Source organism: Nycticebus coucang, chromosome 10 (genome assembly GCF_027406575.1).
Source record: "Nycticebus coucang isolate mNycCou1 chromosome 10, mNycCou1.pri, whole genome shotgun sequence".
Lineage (NCBI taxonomy): Eukaryota > Metazoa > Chordata > Mammalia > Primates > Lorisidae > Nycticebus > Nycticebus coucang.
In genome coordinates, this window is record NC_069789.1 from 121806237 (window position 1) to 121825327 (window position 19091).

Here is a 19091-nt window from a genome sequence, read left to right on the forward strand (position 1 = left end):
AAGCGCAGAAAGGGAAGGCAATTTGCCTAAGGTCACCCAGCGTGTAAGGGGCAGAGTCAGAACTTGAATTTGGGTTTGCCTGAACTTAAAGCTCTCATTCTTTTACATCACCAAGAGCCACCATAGTTTTGGGAATACTCTATAGGGTGGCAAGTTTTTGTACTCTGGAAGTGAATTTGATTCGGAAGAACACCTAAAGTCTCATTTAACATGAACTGTGATAAATTTAGCAAAATAGGGGCTACTTACTGGTTTTTCGGTAGAAACTAGAGACAGACAGTGGAGGGATGTTTTGCTGATGGAGTTTGTAAACTGGCCTTGAAGGCTGGTGCCAGTGTATCTGAGTGGTTTGAGAGAAACTTCAGCCTCCTAGGGAGACATCTTTGAAGGAGGCCACACTCTTTTAGGTGTACAACTTTGTTATAAAACCACTACTGCAATAAACACTCTCCCCACCTCCAACCTGTTTTTCCTTTGTAACTATGCTTGGGAGGTGAGAGATTCCCCCAAACATGTCTGGAGGCCTCCTCAATGCTCCTCAGCTTTCCCGCTAAGCCTGCTGCTAAGCCTTCCCAACTTTGAATGACCTTTTCTGCCCCCTGGGCTGCTATGCCCCCTTTTCCCTCCTGAGCACTGTCCCCATATCTGATTATATTCTATGCGTTAGAGTCTGCCCCCAAGGCCTCATGGTGAGGGGACTCCTCTAATTGTCTAACCTGTCTACACTCAGTCCCTGGCACATAAATAAGTGAACAAACAGACACATAAACCCATATCCATCCATTTATTCCTCCAGCCAACATTTTCTGGGATTTCTTGTGTGTGAGGCCTCAAGCCATTGTCTGAGGGGCCCCCAGGCTGGTGGGAAGTCAGGGACAAATGCTACCTACCCACACTAGGGGGGTGCACAGTGCTGGGCTAGGGGACAGAGGGAGAGATTGACCCACCTGGGAGGAGGAGGTGGTAAGGGAGGAGCTCCTGAAGGGCTAGGACAAGCCAAAGAAGTTACAGTTGGGTGGGTGTGAAGAGTGCTAGGTGACCAGGCTCTTGTTCACTCTGGGGGACTGTGGATGCTGGCCTGGCTCAGGGTCCCCAGAGCCACTACAGTCCTCTGAGTATCTGATGCTCTCTGGGCTCTAGGACAGGAGCAAGGCTATGTTCCCACCTTATCTCTCCCTCTCTTCTGTCCTTCTGTCCTTCCACAAAAAGACACAATGGTCTTCTGTATGGAGTAGGTCCTGAGGTCACAGGTAACTGAGACATAAGCACCCGGGGCATACCCCAGGTTACCCACACACCCCAAGGGTGTCCTGAATGCCTCAGAAGCAGAAGCTTAGCTGTGGGTAAAGGCTTTCATGTTGGGTGTGATGAGGTGACAGGGCTGCATGTGGAGGGACACTGAGCCCCAGGTGGCAACCTTCACTCACAGGCGAGAGCATAGGCGTGGGGACAGGTTGCCCTGGGATCAGAAGTGCAGGCCTTCAGGGCAGCACAGGTGTTTTGTGGACAGGAAGCCCGTTGGTGGGATCAGGGACTTGTCCAGATGCCCCAGGGCAGTGAACCTCCAGGATTGCACTTGGGCCGGTGTTGGCTACAGGAATAGGGTGTGTGGTGTGCTTTTACAGATGTGGCTTGCTGGGTGGGCTGGGCTGGGCCAGAGCTTCACATGCTTTAATCCAGGTGGGCTACGGCTGTGGGGTGGTCTGTAGGTGGCAGCTGTGTGATCCAGGTGGTGGGCAGGAGCTGAGCCCAGATGCCAGGGGTTTACCATTTTGAAGTGCTAGGAGGTGGCAAGAGGTGCTTGATCGCTTTGGCTGCCTGTGTTCTGTCCCTGAGTGTAGAGTGTCTGTCGGCCACGGAATGGGGCTTATAGACGTGGAGGAGGGAAAAATGGCTTGAATCTCTTAGCAGGTTCAGGGACTGGTGCACCGCTGGAATCCCTGACAGTCCCACAGCAGATGAAGGTCAAGTGCTCACCATCCTGGCAAGCAGGGAGCCCCAGGGGCTGAGGGCAGGTGCTGGTCTCTGACTTCACATAGCGGGAGCGGATCCTCAGGGCTCTATGGAGCACTGGTGGGAGCCAGTAGGCAGGTGCGGGCCTCGGAGGCTGACCCCAGACATTTCAGCAATGCTTGTTGGAGATCATGATGCGTGCCTACCCCACCCCACCCAGGACTGTGCAGCTCACACTGCCCTGTGGGCTCGGCTTCTGGCTTTCCTTCCTGTCCTCTTCCTCTCCCCGTGGCTCCAGACCCGTTCTTTTCTTTCTTCTTTTTCTCGGTCTTGGCCTCTCCATTCTTCCCTGAGCCTGGATCTCTGTTTCTGTGACTTGTCTGTGGAGAGTATATAGGTTGGCGTCTCAGCTTCTGTCTCCAGGGAGAGATGTAGGGCCTGGTGGGAGGAGGGGTGGAGTGAGGAAAGGGAAGAGGAAAGGCTTGAGGGAAAAACAGGAAAAAAAATGTCCCGCCACCACCAGCCACCCCAGGACAGTCTGAGGCCCCATGCACAGTGACCTGCCATCAACACCATGGCTTTTCTGGGGACACCTTCAGGCAGGCCATAGGGTCATCTGAGAAAGGGGAGTCCAGAAATATATCAGAGGGGTATGGGATGAGAGGGACACTTGGGAGACAGAGAGAACACCCTGCGACAGAGGCAGAGAAATACAGAGAGAAAAAGGGAGCAACCAAGTTGAGGACAAAGGGAAAGGGAGATCAGGGGAAAAGTCAGAGACAGGGAGGCAGAGCGAGGGACTCGGGCAGAAAGAGTGCGTGACAGAGCGTGAGTGTGAGCAGGGTGAGCAAGAGAGAACCAGGTGAGAGATGAGGGCCCCGTGCTCTGGGAGGGAAGGAGTGAGGCTGGGAAGGACAGCGTTGAGGGCAGCCAGGAAAATGGTCAGGAGTTTGGGGCAAGAAGGGAGCGCCCTAAAACCTGGTCCCTAGCCCCTCACTAGCCTGGCCAAGGTCTGTGTGTGTGTGAAGGCGGCAGGGACCTACTTACACCCACCGGCTGGGCTGCCTCTGGCCTCTGCCTGCCTGAGCGCATCCTTGTCCTCCATCCCATTCCCTTCCTGCACTGGCTCACAGGGCCCAGAGGACCATGGGAGGGCTTGGCATCCTGACTTCTGCCCCGGTGGGGAGAAGGCTGAGTGCGTGTGTGCCTGTGTGGGGGCATCAGTCCCCCTTCAGCTGCTCTCCAGCTCTGCCGCCTCAGTCTGAGTTCCCCCACCACGGCCACCTGCGTGCCTGCCTTTTATCGCTGGCCTGCCTCGTTCTCTCCCTCAGTCTTCCTGCGGCTGTCTGCGTGTCAGGCCCCTCTCTAGGTCCCTGCCTCTGCTCGCATGCTCCCTTTATCTGCTTCTCCTCTCTGTGTGGCTCCATGGCTGGGTTCACTCTGCTGGGTTCTCTTTCTGTTTCTCCCTGTCTCTCTGGTCTGTGTTTCTGTCTCTTTCTCCGCTGCGTTCTCTGCCTTTGCCCTCCTTCTGCTCTTGTCCTCTGCTTTGCCTCCTGGCTTCGGTGCGCGTCCCTCCTCGTCTCTTTCATCTTCCATCTCTGCCTCTCTCCGTGTGTCCCTTGTCTCATTCTCGGGCCTTGTCTCTCTGGTCTCTGGCTGTCCATCCCTGCCTCTGTGTGTGTCTCTCTCACTCCCCCTCCCTCCCCCGTTTTTTCCTGTTTCTAACACCCACACTCACATCCTACCTCTGGAGTAATTGCTTTTGTCTGGGTTGGACTGGACTTGTGGTGGGGGGAGGGCGGGGGGAGTGGGTGGCGCTGGGGGGGTTGGGAGGGACGAGGTCGCTTGGTGCAGTTGAGGTGCCGTCCACCAACACAGGGGGTATTGAGGACCAAAGGTGAAGCTTGCCCGAGGAGCATGGGGAGGGGCCTGGGCCCATCCTGGCAGGGGCCTGGGACCTCTGGCAGGGAAGGGAAAGGCAGCAGGCAGAGCCTCCCATTCGCATTGGGAACCAATACAGGGATGAAGCAGGCTGGCTAGTGTCTCAGTGGCAGCCTCTGCTGCCTCGTCATCCCCACTCAGCGACTCGGGGACGTAGCCCCCCACCATTGTGACACACACAGGGACACACCCAGAGCCTCCCACACACTTGTGGAAACACACTTGGCCACCAGCGCATCGGAACATTCAGAGTCACGTAGACACATGGAGAAACCACACGGAATCGCTGACAATCATGGAGAGCCTCCAACACACGGAGAAAGCCACCCGGAGTCCCAGAAACACACACGCAGCCACCCAGCGACACAGGCGCAGAATCCACACAGGATGCACGGGACTCACAGAAACACTCATGCTCACGCACACTGCGGCACAGGCGCGCACACACCAACACAGGCGGGTTTCCCGGAGCACATAGGAACACATTATTTGGGAAGAGCGGGTATCCTCTGACATGCTCCTAGGATACATTCATATTTTCTCAAGGGACAGACAGATATTTGAGGACATCCAGAGTCAGGGAGACACTTATGGCAGCACATACACAGCCATTAAATGCTCCTGGGACACACCCACAGACTCATGGCCACACACAGACATGACTCAGGAGCCAGGATACTCGGGCACACGGCCCCAGAGTCCCACAGCAGAGCTTAAGGACAAATGCACACCCTTCCTATATGGCACTCAGACACCACAGCCCTCTCACGGGGACCTCCTGTCCGAAGCTTTACAAGCCCCCACCCTCATCACACATGTGCAGGCCAGGCTCTGGGGTGAGGTAAGGCAGTTTCTACTCACAGAGACCCAAAGAAGGGGCAGCCAGCGGCTCTGTGGGTGGGCAGTAGGCTCGCTTGAGGGGAATCGTCTTTGCGTCCACTCACCTTAGCTGTCTCCAGCACCCCCAGGCTTTCCCCTGCCCCATGGGCTCAGGATAGTGTCTCTGCAAACCCCCAGGTGCCCCCTGCCCCCCTCCCAGAGCTTTGTCTCTAACATACTTTCAAAGGGTCCCATTTTCCTGAGCTGCTCCCAACTGAGGGGATGCCTGCTTTCTCCCATGGGGGGGACTGTCCCTCAATTTATCCCAGGCCCCTAACCTGCAAGTGTGACCCCATCCCCATCTGCTTCCCTGCCCACTCCCATACTCACCCCCTCTCCTGGCTGTCCAAGCTCTCAGCCTCCCTAAGCTCTCCTGCTGTAGGGGAGTGGTGGTGGGGATCCCCGGCCCCTCAGAGGCTTGGCTAAGGGGCGCATGGGGGTTGGGGGGACCTGGGTGCGGCTCCGGGAAAGGGAAACAAGACAAGCTAGGGAGAGAGAGAGAGAGAGAGAGAGAGGCAAAGGCAGGCAGCCAGCCGGCTTTATATCCCTGCCGTATTGATCCACCATGTCACAGCCCCGGTCGATAGCCAGCCGAGAAAGAGAGAGGAAGAGAAGGGAGGGGAGGTTTGGGGGAGGGCAGCTGGGACCCCTATAGTCCTTGGCCCATCTGGGACCTCCTTGGCAGGCTGCGGGGGCATATTCGAGCCTGCCCTGCCCCCCAAAATACAGGCCCATCTTATCCTCCCCCTCATCTTCTTGGCTGTGGTCCTGGAGAACCACCTCAGCCTTGGTAGAAGAATTTAAGCATGGAAGATTCGCCCATTTCTTTCTGTCTCTCTGGTGGGCATGGGGTTCCCTGCCTGAGCTCCCCTATGCCCTCCACAGTTGGCTGGGCAGGTGGGAGGCCTCAAGGCAGTGTCCAGTTGGCTTTGGGACTGACCACAGTGTGAATCCTCCTTTGCTGTGACCATGGTAAGAGAGAAAACTTCTGTAAGGCCCTCTTCCCCAGCCATCACCAGCTGGGCCCCAGGAGCATCCTGCTACCTCAGTTTCTTGCCCTTTCCAGCTGACACTAAGTTTCTCCCTGCAGCTGTACCAGGCCAGTGCTAGAGGCAGGTTACATTTAAAATTTATTTCTCCTGGCCTTCAGTGGCCTGAGAGGAAAGCCTCTCCTTCTCCTTGGCCTCCCCTTCCCTCTCCTAGAACATTCTACCACCTGTCCCCACCTAAGCATCCCCTGACCTGGGGAGGATAGGCAGGGAAGGAAGATGTCTTCCCTTGGTAGGAAGAGAAGTGAGGGCCAAGGCTATTAGATAGCGCTGAGAGCCCTGTGGCCATACCACATCCTAGCTTCCAACCCTGGCTCTGTCTACCCTCTCTAGGACTCAGTTTCCCTCCCCCCCCCAATCCAAGTTTGCCCAAGCTCAGAAGTATGTGTGGCTCTGGGATCCATTGGGATTGGTGCAGATGGGAGGCAGGGCCATCCGGAGGGTGAGACCAGGGCCAGAGGGGTGCCTGCTGTCCTTCCTCAGCCAGGACCGCCTGGGTCCCAGGTGCATCTCCCCAGCCCCCAACTCCCAGGGGCTCTAGTTCTTTGTCTGTCCAGATCCTCCCCCCTCCCATGCCAGCATGTAAGAGGTTGAGGAATCACCTTAGCCTTGACCTGAGGGGGAGGGCAGAGGAGGGGCAGGCAGACCCACCCCTGCCTCCTGCCCATGGCCATCGCATAGCCCCTCTCTCCTCCCACTTCCCTGAGTACCAGGCCCCAGCCAGCCAGCTAGTTGGGCCCATGCTCCCTTTGTTAGGAAGGGGGAGGGGAAAGAGATGAGCTGAGGGGACGCGGCCTGACCCCCGACCTCTTCCCCCTCCCCTCTTCCATTTGGGTCCCCAGGGGCTCAGAGCCCCCTTGACGGACAGTTCTGACCATCAGCCAAATGGCTCTGGGATTGAGCAGGGGGCCAGGTAGGGGGGAGAGGAGGAAGGCCTGGCCAGGGCCCTGGGCCTATGACGGGTGTATAGGGTGCTGGTGGGTGGAAGGACGCCTCTAGGAGGGGTGGCGAGGGGAGTCAGGCACCCACAGGAGACATTCACTGAGAAAGCCTGGTTGGATTGGGGTATATAGAATCAAAGTGGGGCTCATCCCAGGGCCAGCAGCTCTGGACATCCTGTGGGTAGGAGCCTTGCCTGGGCTGACAACCCCACCCTGCCCCCACCCAGCCTGCGGCATTGGGAGTGCAGCGAGTTTTGAAAAAAATTAAAAGAAAAAAAACAGGAGCAGGAGAAGCTGGGGGAAAAAATATATAAGAAAAAATATAATAAGAACTAAGCGGTGGCTGCAGGAGAGAGAAAGGGCAGGAGGCGGGGAGGGGGGCACAGGGGGAGGGCGGCTCGGGCCCTGGTCGCTGCAGAGGCCGGCCGCCGGCCTCTTCACTGAGCCCTCCGCGTCCCCCCTGCCGGCCCCCTCCAGCCCCGATCGATCCAGTTTCTTGGCAATAAAGCATTTTTATTGTCAGCTGCCCTGAATGCCAAATGTGAGCCTGGTCCTGCTCCCCCCAACCCGCTTCCTCACCACCCCTCCCCCAGCCCTCCTCCACCCCCTCCCCTGTCCCCCCACCGCAGAATCAGCATCGTCCATCACCAAGACCCCCTCCTCTTCTTCCTCATCCATGTCAGCCGCAGTGCCCACACCTCCTCAAGAATCCACCAAGCCCTCAGCCCCCCACCCCAGCCACTGTGCTTCCCTTCATAACCCCAAACCCATAGGGGAGTAGAAAGGTGGGCATGGGATGAGTGGTCTTGGGGGACATGGGGATGGGCAGGAGGAGGTGCTGAAGTGTGTCGCATGGTGATGGCCACAGGTTGAGGGAGGCGCTGGCCAAAGTCAGGAACGCACAAGCCTGTCCCCCTGCACAAGGTACAAGAGGGAGGGAAGGGCAGGTGGGCCCTGTGCTGTCCCCTGGTGCAGCCCTCGGTTCTCTGTCCCCAGAGCCTGTCCCTGCCCCTTCCATCCAAACTTGGCCCCTTTCTCTCAAAGGCAGTTGGGTGAGGGAGAAAGAGAGAAAGCTGGGAGTTGGACACCCCTTGCACGTATCAGTCTCGGCACTGTTTGGAACAGCCCCTTCAGGGCTGGGGACAACTGGGGATGATGACAACACATATCCTGCAGGCTACTGGTGTGAGGGACAGAGGAGGGGTGCTGGGAAGCAATTTGCAGACGGTCGGGCAGCCCCAGCCAGCTTGCTCGGCCTCCATCCCTCCTTCTTTCCTCTTTGTCTCTCTTTCTGCCTTTCTCTGTCTCTGCCTCTCTCTCTGCATCTCTCTGTCTCTGTCCCTCTCCATTTGATACTGACTCTCTTCTTTATTGCTGCCTCTCCCTCCAGGGATTTAAAAGCCTCCCTCACTTCCCTGTTCTACTTTCATATCTCCAGTTATTCTTCCCTGTCCCTCTTTGCTCAGCTCTGCTACCTGCTTTCCCTCTGTCCTTCTCTACCCTGCCTGCCTCCCACTCCTCTTCCCACCTCTCCGACTCATCCCACATCTCCCTTGGTTCATCCCCCCTCCCTCAGCCATAAAAATAAACAGAGGCCAGATCCTTGGATGTCAGCAGAAAGCACAGAAGAAGGGCCTTTAGCCCCTCTTATCTCATCCTCTCAGGGCGGTGTCCAGAGGAGCTGGACCAGTGCACACCTGCCGAGCTGGAGGACCAGGGGTCCATCTCTCCACCACAGATGTGTTGTGTGGTTTTGCTAAAGTCATTTGCTGGCCCTGAGCCTCAGTTTCCCTGAAAAATGAGCTACTTGGAGGGTATCCACAGCCTGCCCTATGGACTCCCTGTGCCTGAAGGCCCAGGGTTCTCTCAGTCTCCTAGGGAGGGAGTCGGGGTAGGATCCTAACTCTGGGGGACTCTCCCTCCTCTCACCTTCTCCTGGTATCTGCAGAGATTTTTCCTCTGGAGTCAGTCTGGGTAGGAGAGACACTGATTAGGGTCATGCTTTAAGGAGTGTAGGGCATGGATTCAAGACCCCAGGCTCCATGTCCATTTTCAGCTCCCCAGGGCAGGGGCCATGACATTGTGGGTCCCCAGATCAGTGTCTGCCTGGATGACGTTCTGGAGACATCTGTGGAGTTAGTGAGGAAGAATGTGTGCAACAGGGCTGAGAAGGGGGTGGGGCAGGGACAGGGGAAGGAGCCGAGGAATTCAGACATATCTGGGTGGAATGGAGAAGAAGTTGACGTATGGGGGGCACTCGGGAGAAAGAAGAGGAGGATTCTGGATGACCCTGGGTCCAAGCTGCTACCCTTCACTCAAGATTCAGTTACCTGGCAAGTCACCTGCACCCACGACAAATCTCTACATCGGCGTGGCATTCACATTTCTCTGCCTTGGGCCTCACACCTACCTGGTTTGCCAAGAGGAGTGAAGAGCTGTGTTAGGGACATCCCTTTGACATGTGGGAAGAGGCCATTTGTGTCAAAGAGGTTGTGTATAGGTTGGACACAGTGGCTCATGCCTGTAATTCTAGCACTATAGACAGGAAGATCACTTGAGGCCAGAAGTGATCTTTGCTCTTTGAAATTCAGGACACACTGAGGCTTCCCACTTCCTGCCTTGGCAGCAGGGCATGGATTTGGGAGTCCCTTCCCATCTGGCTCCAGATGCTCCTCCTGCCGGAGGCCTTCTGTTATCGACCTTCTCTCCACTGGCCTCTTATCATCCTTTGTTCATGCCATTCCTTCCCATGGAAGAGTAACACTCCTAACGGCTGTCCATGGACTGCTTTCTTGGTGCTAGGCTCTCAACCTGTGTGTTCTTGCTGACCCCCAACCACCCTGAGTGGTAGACGCTTTCATTATTCCCACTTTGCAGATGGGAACATTGAGACCGAGAGATAGGAAGCAACCTGTCCAAGGTCAACAGCCAGTGACAGGCAGAGCTGGGACTGCCATTCAGGCCCAGTGATTCTGGTTGGTCCTTCTCTTTGGTTCAACTCAGATGTTAAGATCCCACAGCTTTGGTGTGAGGAGGTCAAATCCCGCCTCTACCATGGACTCACCACGACATCATGGCCATGAAGCTCCTCCTTCCTGAGCCTCAATTTCGTCCTCTGGCTCATAACCACTACCTCCTGAGAGTCAGTCAAATAGGAAATGTAAAATGCAAATAACATTACCTGCCACATGGCCATGACCTTCCCTCCAGCTCTTCTCTTCCCTGATTCCTGCCCATCCTCTAGGTTTCAGGTCTTTCAACCATTTTTATTTGTAGAGCATTTTTCCCAAAGCACTGACAATATTCATTAACTGTGGGATCCTTACCACTACCTTGTAAGCGAAGAATTATTAACTTGACATTATGGAAGTGGAAACTGAGGCTTAGAAAACTCAAGAAATCTTCCTAGAGTGCTTGTCTCTATGAAGGAACCATTTAAAACATTTTTACAAGTCTGTTGAGCCCTAACTATGTGCCAGGCACTTATTGGACACGGAAGATATAGCAGTGAACAAAATGGACACAGCCTATTTTCATGGAGCTGACAGACTAGAGGAGATGTAGGTCTTTTTTTGGGGGGGAGACAGTCTCACTTTATGGCCCTTGGCAGAGCGCCGTGGCCTCACACAGCTCACAGCAACCTCCAATTCCTGGGCTTAAGCGATTCTCTTGCCTCAGCCTCCCAAGTAGCTGGGACTACAGGCGCCCGCCACAATGCCCGGCTATTTTTTGGTTGCAGTTCAGCCGGGGCCGGGTTTGAACCCGCCACCCTGGGTATATGGGGCTGGCGCCCTACCGATTGAGCCACAGGAGCCGCCCGAGATGTAGGTCTTTAAGTGTGATTATTAATCAAAAACAAAACTGGAGGCTGGACGTGGTGGCTCACACCTGTAATCTCAGCATTCTGTGAGACTGAGGCAGGAGAATCCCGTGAGCTCAGGAGTTTGGGACCAGCCTGAGCAAGAGTGAGACCCTGTGTCTACTAAAAATAGAAAAATTAGCCAGGTGTGGTGGCGGGCAACTGTAGTCCCAACTACTCAGGAGGCTGAAGTAGGAGGATTGCTTGAACCCAGGAGTCTGAGGTTGCTGTGAGCTAGGCTGACACCATGGCACTCTATCCTGGGCAACAGAGTAAGGCTCTGTCTCAGCAAAACAAAACAAACCAAAAACAAACTCCTGGAACTTATAATAAATTCCCCCAAAGAACATACAAGAATAGGGAGCTAGGCAAGAGAGGACAAGACATTTAAGATAAACCTTGAAAGGAGAGTAGGATTTAAACAGGCAAAGGGCACAGGAAGAGTGTTTCAGGCAGGGGGAATGGTACATGCAAAGGGCCTGGGGCTGGAAAGAGCTTGATTTGAGAACAGAGAGACAGACTCAGCGCCTGTATCTCTGGCGGCTAGGACACCAGCCACATACACAAGAGCTGGCAGGTTTGAATCCAGCCTGGGCCAAAAAATAGCTGGGTGTTGTGGCAGGTGCCTGTAGTCCCAGCTACTTTGGAGGCTGAGGCAAGAGAATCGCTGGGGCCCGGGAGTTTGAGGTTGTTGTGATCTGTGACTCCACAGCACTCTATCCAGGGCAACAGCTTGAGATTCTGTCTCAAAAAGAAAGAAAGAGAGAGAAGAAGGAAGGAGGGAAGGAAGGAGAGAGACAGTGTGGCTTGGAGCAGGACACGTGAAAGGGTAAGTGATCGGGGAGAGATGAGAGGTATTGGCAGAGAGCAGATCACACAGGACTCTGTAGGCTGAGTTAAGAGGTTTGAGTTTTATTCCCAAATACACAGGAAGCTCCTGGAGAGTCTTAAGCAAGGGAGTGGCACGGCTTGGTTAAATTTCATTTTATTTTATATTTATTTATTTATTAATTTGTTTAGAGATAGAATCTTACTTGGTCGCCCTCTATAGAGTGCTATGGCATCATAGCTCATGGCAACCTCAAACTCCTGGGCTCATGTGATCCTCTTATCTCAGCCTCTGGAGTAACTGAGACTACAGGTGCCTGCCACAATGCTTGCCTATTTTTAGAGACTGGGTCTCGTTCTTGCTCAGGCTGGTCTTGAACTCCTGAGCTCAAGCAATCCACCCATCCCGGCCTTCCAGAATGCTAGGATTACAGACATGAGCCACTGTGCCCAGACCCACTTGGTTAAATTTTAGAAAGACCATCTCTGGGTGCCAGGGGAAGGCAGGGATATAGGGAGGAGGCCATTAAAGTCACTTAGACCAGAGATGGCGGTGGCCTGGACTGCCTTGGGAGTGGAGGAAGTGAAAGAATTAGAGAACACTTTTTTTGGGACAGAGTCTCAGTTGCCCTCAGTAGAGTGCTATGGCATCACAGTTCACAGCAATCTCAAACTTTGGGGCTTAAGCAATTCTCATGTGTTAGCATCCCAAGTAGCTGGGACTACAGGCGCCCACCACACACATGGCTATTTTTTTTTTTTTTTGTCATTGTTGTTTGGCAGGCCCGGGCTAGATTGGAACCCGCCAGCTCTGGTGTATGTGGCTGGTGCCCTAGCTGCTGAATTGCAGGCACCGAGCAAATTCCAAAGAGAACACTTTGGAATTGGTGACAATATCGAGACTCAAAGAAGTGGAGAGCAGAGTAAGCATCTGAACCCATATATACCTTTTCCTTTACCAGAAAGATGTAACTAGATGTAACTAGGGACAGTGATGGGAGACACATGGGTGTCTCAGATGGCAAAGCCCAGGTTAAAGGGCAATGTTTTATGCTGAGCCAAAGGGACGAGGTGGGCAAAGGTTTGATGGAGAGGAAGAGGGCAGTGGATAGCAATGTGTACTTTGGGGTCCAGCTGCCTGGGTGCCAATCTTGGCTCCATCTGTGTGACCCCAGGCAGATGATTTAACCTTGCTGAGCATCATTGTTCATCTGTAAAATGGGAATGTTGACAATGCTTTTGTCGCAGCATGTTGAGAAGATTCAGTGAGAAAGTGCTTCTGACTAGTACGTGCAGGGTTCTTTTAATTTGTCTAATGTGGAACTCTAGATTCCCTGTCCTCAGCTTCTCCAGGAGCTTGTATCCATCTCATTAAATGGTTGTCACACCAAAAACCTAGACATTTCCCTTGATCCCTCACTTTCCTTCAAGTGTCCAGAGCTCTGAGTTTGCTTCAATGATTGGCAAGTACTGTGTCTCATATGATCTGAGCAACCCAATTATGTTAAGTTAAACTTCCCTGAATCAATGTTTGGGGAGCATCTCCTGCAGCCAGGGTCCTCTGCGGATGCTGCTCAGAGTCCACATGGTTCCAGGAGAGGCACAGAGAGGTCGAATGACTTTCTTGAAGTCACACAGCAAGGACTCAGCAGGCTTCACAGAGGCTGAGAGAGGCCCAGGCCACTTCTAATTCTTTCTTTTCTTTCTTTTCTTTCTTCATGCTCACTCTGTCTCCGTGGATAAAGTGCCAGGGCATCGTGGCTCACAGCAACCTTAAACTCTTGTGTTTAAAGAGATCCTCCTGGCTCAGCAGGTAGCTGGGACTATAAGTGCCCACCATTAACACCTGGCTAGTTTTTCTATTTTCAGTAGAGATTGGGTCTCTTGCTCAGGCTGGTCTTGAACTCCTGAGCTCAAGCAATCCGCCCATCTTGGCCTCCCTGAGTACTAGGATTACAGGCATGAGCTACTGTGCTGGGCCCTAGTTCTAATTCTTGAGCCTCCAAGTGTACTAATAATGAAGGAATACCAAAATGGAGCTACTGCTTTTAGCAACAACAACAAAATGCAACATTCACTGATACTTACATGGTCATTTCAGGATTTACTGAAACAAAATTCATATTATAGGTGATATGGTCTGGCCATGGCACCAACAATAAATTTGAAAAGGAACATCTTGTTTTAATCTGGTCCCTTCATGAATGTGGTACCTGGGCCAAGCAACACCCCTGCCCAGGCTACACCTAGGCCCATACCTATTTACATGACTCTAAAGCTGACACCTTTTCATCTATCCTCAGTTGCTTTTTCAGAGATGAAAGAGGGCCATGGACTTTTGGAGAGAAACATGCATGCAGTCAGTGTCACACAAGTTGCGCGGCCTGGTGGTAAGGAGAGCGTGGGGTCCTGCCTCAGCCTCCCCAGCAGCTGGAACTACAGGTGCCAGTCACAACTCCTAACTAGTTTTTCTATTTTTAGTAGAGCTGGGGTCTTGCTCTTCTTACTCAGGCTGGTCTTGAACTGCTGAACTCAAGGGATCCTCAGCCTCCCAGAGTGCTAGGATGACAGGTGTGAGCCACTGTGCCTGGCCTCTATTTGGATGTTGAATGGTGGGTTCACATTAACACACTATGAAAAACAAGTAGAGTGTGGTCAGGGTACAGTGGCTCACACCTGTAATCCTAGCACTTTGGGAGGCTGAAGTGGGAGGATCACTTAAAGCCATAAATTTGAAACCAGCTTAAAAAACATAGCAAGACTTGTCTGCGCGCGGGCGCGCACACACACACACACACACACACACACACACACACACACACACACACTTAGCTAAGCATGGCAGTGCATGCTTGTAGTCCTAGCTACTCAAAAGGCTGAGGCAGGAGGATGACTTGAGCCCAGGAGTTTGTGATTGCAGTGAGCTGTGATTACATTACTCTAGCCTGGACAACAGAATGCGACCTTGTATTTAAAAAAAAATATGTAACATAAATAAATGAAAGAATAAAGAAAGGCTCAGCGTCTGTAGCCCAGTGGTTAGGGCACCAGCCACATGCACCAGGGCTGGCAGGTTTGAACCCGGCCAGGGCCTGCTAAGCAACAATGACAACAAAAAAATAGCCGGCGTTGTGGCAGGTGCTTGTAGTCCCAGCTACTTGGGAGGCTGAGGCAAGAGAATCACTTAAGCCCAAGAGTTTGAGGTTGCTGTGAGCCGTGATGCCACGGCATTCTACTAAAAGTGACAAAGTAAGACTCTATTTCGGAAAAAAAAAAAAGAAGAAGAAATAATAAAGAAGGAGAGCTCTACCCAGCCCAGTGATGGGACTATGTCATGAACCAAGGATTACTATTAATATAATTTCGTGCACCTGAGGTCCTTTTAAAAGATGAGATGCAATATAACAAGACAAAAAAATCCTAACAGGACATAAAGGCTTCCTGTCCTGGCATGAGCATTCAAGTGGGGGAGGAGAGAGGTAATAAACAAGCACAGTAAACATGGAAACTTGAATGTTAGATGATGAAAAGTGCTCGATTACAGCGGTTCTCAGCCTGTGGATTGCGACCCACAGGAACTCTATTAAAGGGTCGCGGCATTAGGAAGGTTGAGAACCACTGTGCTAGAAGAAAATGCAACCTGATAAAGGCCAAGAGGGATGGGAAGGGTCGTATGAGGTAGGATGATTAAAAAGACTTGTCTAGGGGCTACGCCTGTGGCTCAGTCGGTAAGGCGCCGGCCCCATATACCGAGGGTGGCGGGTTCAAACCCGGCCCCGGCCAAACTGCAACCAAAAAATAGCCAGGCGTTGTGGCAGGCGCCTGTAGTCCCAGCTACTCAGGAGGCTGAGGCAAGAGAATCACTTAAGCCCAGGAGTTGGAGGTTGCCGTGAGCTGTGTGAGGCCACGGCACTCTACCGAGGGCCATAAAGTGAGACTCTGTCTCTACAAAAAAAAAGACTTGTCTAAGAGGAATCCTGGGGCCACGCGAGTGGCTCCTGCCTGTAACCCTAGAACTGTAGGAGGCCGAAGTGGGTGGATTGCTTGAGCAATGGGAAGACCCCATCTCTAGTAAAAATAGAAAAAAACAGCTGGCTGTTGTGGTGAGCACCTGTAGTTCTTAGCTAGGTTGGGAGGCTGAGGTAAGAGGATCTCTTGAACCCAGGAGTTCAAGGTTGCTGTGAGCTATGAGGCCATAGCGCTCTACCCAGGGTGACAAGAATGAGACTCTGTCTCCAAAAAAAAAGAAAAGAAGAAGAATGAGATGAGCTTATCATCTCCGGAAAGATTGCACCAGGAAGGGGCAGAAGAAGAGCAAAGGTCCTGGGGGTGCTGGAGCAGAAAGCCAGTCAGAGTGGGGGACGCCAGTGACAGGTGGGAGAGCACGGGAGAGTAGCAGAGGTGCCAGGAGCTCCTTCAGAAAGAGGAGTCTCTTGGGCGGCGCCTGTGGCTCAAAGGAGTAGGGCCGGAAAAAAAACCCAAAACTGCAGAAAGAGGAGTCTCAAAGTTGGCTTGCTTGGCCAGCCTCCCCAGGCTTGAGTCCTTAGTACCCCCGAGAGAGGCTTCCACCCCTCTGGAAGCTTGCAGCAGTGGGTGAACCCTACCTAACACGGACTCACATTAAGCCTGCTTCTGGGCAGTGAAATGGGAGGAGGAGAAAGATGATACTGTAATGAAGTATTGCCTGCGGGAAGTGTGTGGTCACTGCATGAGACACGGACGTACGTTCAGTGAATCTTGATTGAGTGAACATCATATTCACTACGTGGGTGGCAGGTGTCAAAGACACCCAGCACCTGGAAGCCCCGCCCCTGTGTGTCCCTTCCTAAACATACCCTTCCGCCCCTGCTGGAGACAACCACCATCCTCACTTTTGGAATAATCACTTCTATGCTTTTCTGCCTCTGTATCATTTAATATAGTCTAATTTTAATTTAAAAAAGGAATACAACCTCATGAAAACTAAAATAATTGCAGAACAGGCTAAAATCGCCTTTGAGTCCCCTCTACTTTCCCAGTCCTCATCCCCTCACCAAAGATAGTAGTCATTAGTGAATTAATTTGTTACTGGACCTTTCTGTATTTGCTCAATAACCTACGCACCTATAGAGAATGTATAGTTTTTCTGGTATGTGCTTTACAGAAATGATATCCAATGATATACATCATTCTGCAGCTTGCTTTTTCACTCACCTGTATCCTGGAGAACTTTCCATTTCCATATCCATAGTTCCATCTCGTTCTCTTTCATTACTATATAATATTCCTAAGTGTGAGTTTACTGTACCTTATTTAGCCACTGTCCTGTTGGTGACATCTAGGTATTTCTGATTTTTCTTTTTTCGAGACAGAGTCTCACTTTGTCACCCTGGGTAGAGTGCTGTGGCGTCGTAGCTCACAGCAACCTCAAACTCTTGGGCTCAAGGGATCCCCTTGCCTCAGTCTCCTGACTATCTGAAACTACAGGCACCCGCCACAATGCCCAGCTATTTTTAGAGGTAGAGTGTCACTCTTACTCGGGCTGGTCTTGAACTCCTGAGCTCAAGTAATTCACCCGCCTTGGTGTCCCAGAGTGCTGAGATTACAGGAGTGAGCCACCACGCTGGGTCTAGTATTTCTGATTTTTCTCAGTCTCCAACCTTGATATAGTGACCACCTTTGTACTTAGAGCACCATGGCATGTATTGTATTTATGATCAATAAATTTCCTATCAGCCCATGTTTCTGCTCCCATTTCACAGATGAGAAGCCTGAGGTTCAGAGAGGGAAGTCACTTACCCAAGGTCACATAGCAAATGAGTAGAAGAGCCCATTTCCAAAGCCTTATCTATCGCGTTATTCGCAAACCAGTCATTGGGCACGCCTGTGTGGGTAGTTACAGGTGTCTGGGAGCCCTGGTTGGATGCAGGCCCCGTGCTGGGCTCTGACTCTACAAGAATGAATCAAACTCAGCCCTGTCCTGATGAGGAGGGGGGACAGCCTCACTGGGAAGTAACCCCAGGGACACTGCCTGGAGCTCAGGGAAGACAATAATATTAACTATTCCCTGGGCCTCCTGCAGCATCAGGGAAGGCATCCAGGGAGAGGAGATGTGTGCAGAGGCTGGTGGCAGACAAAGCAGGCATGAGGGACAGGGCACATAGGGCAACACAAGTTACTAAAAAGAGGGAGAGGCTGGGTGCAGTGGCTCACTCCTGTAATCCTAGAACTCCTCTGGAGGCTGAGGTGGGTGGATTGCTTGAGCTCAGTTCACGACCAGCTTGAGCAAGAATGAGACCCCATCTCTACTAAAAATAGAAAAACATGGGCAGCACCTGTAGCTCAGTGGGTAGCCGAGGGTGGCGGGTTCGAACCTGGCCCCGGCTGAACTGCAACCAAAAAATAGCCGGGCGTTGTAGCGGGCGCCTGTAGTCCCAGCTACTCGGGAGGCTGAGGCAAGAGAATCGCCTAAGCCCAGGAGTTGGAGGTTGCTGTGAGCTGTGACGCCATAACACTCTACCGAGGGTGACAAAGTGAGACTGTCTCTAAAAAAAAGAAAAAAGAAAGAAAATGCAACTGGGTAATGGAGTGGAGTGTGACCAGGGAGGGCCTCTCTGGGTGTGGCCATTGCGTCCTGACATAAGCAGAGGAGGAAGAAGTAGGGAACAGAGTTCAAGGGGAGCAGCAAGGTTGAAGGGCCTCAGGTGGGACAAAGGTGGCTTCCTCCACCAAGGCTGGAGCGTGGCACTCTTGTGAGCAGAGTGGGCGTCCTGCCAAGCCCTGCAGGCCAGGGTAGGGGGATGGAATCTGTCCCAGAGCAGCAGGGCTGGAGGGCTCTGAACCAAGGCTGCAGCCCTTGCTTTTCAGCCTTTGGACAGCTCCCTGCGCTGTGGGGACTGCGGTGGCCCTTACGCCAACAAAGCCAATGCTGAGTGAGGATGTTAGAGCTGGAGCAGAGCACAAAGCACAGGGGTGGGGGGTGGAGCACTCCTGGGCCAGGAACAGAGTCTCCCCAGTGAAGACCCAGGGCCAGGCACCTGCTCCCATGGCTCATTTGGAGGCCCTGGTGATCACGTGGTGTCGGATGCTAAGGAACTTCCCTGTTCTTGGGAGGTCTGCAATCCTGGGAGAGACATGCACAAGCCAGGATGAGGTGCAGCAAGCTCAACACAGCAGTTTAGGCACAAGCTTACGGTCAGCCAGACACTGGGTCTGCCTTGGCCTGTGTGACTGTGGGCCTCAGCTTCCTCATCTGTGAAATGGGGCAATAGCAGTCCCTACCTCATAAGATGGTCGTGGGGAGTCAGTGGAATGCTGAGTATACTCAGCCAGCACCCTCTTCTCTCTCTGTCCTACCACTAGTCAATCCATTCGCCCATCTTGCCTGCTCTTGTTTCTTTTAAGCCACAGGATGTTAGAGCAGGAAGAAGCCTCTGTGTTCCCAAATTTGGCTTTGTTGACTCCCCAAAATCACCCCCCCGGTGCGCCTGATTCTTCCTCTGCCCACTGCCACCATCGCCTCTCATGCAGACACCACATCAGCGTCCCCGTGATGATCCCCCACACGCTGGTCCTTCATTGCTGCTTCTCTAGCAGCTAGAATCGTCATGAAAATGTTCATAGAACCACGTCGCTCTCCAGCTTGACATCATCCCACTGTGT

General features: G+C 52.8%; 1 protein-coding gene across 1 annotated transcript in view; it reads left to right on the top strand.

Annotated features, from left to right (window-relative positions):
- Positions 1 to 19091, top strand: part of POU2F2 (POU class 2 homeobox 2) — an 85278-nt gene that overhangs the window by 21172 nt on the left and 45015 nt on the right. The gene's annotated exons all lie outside the window — the stretch shown is intronic.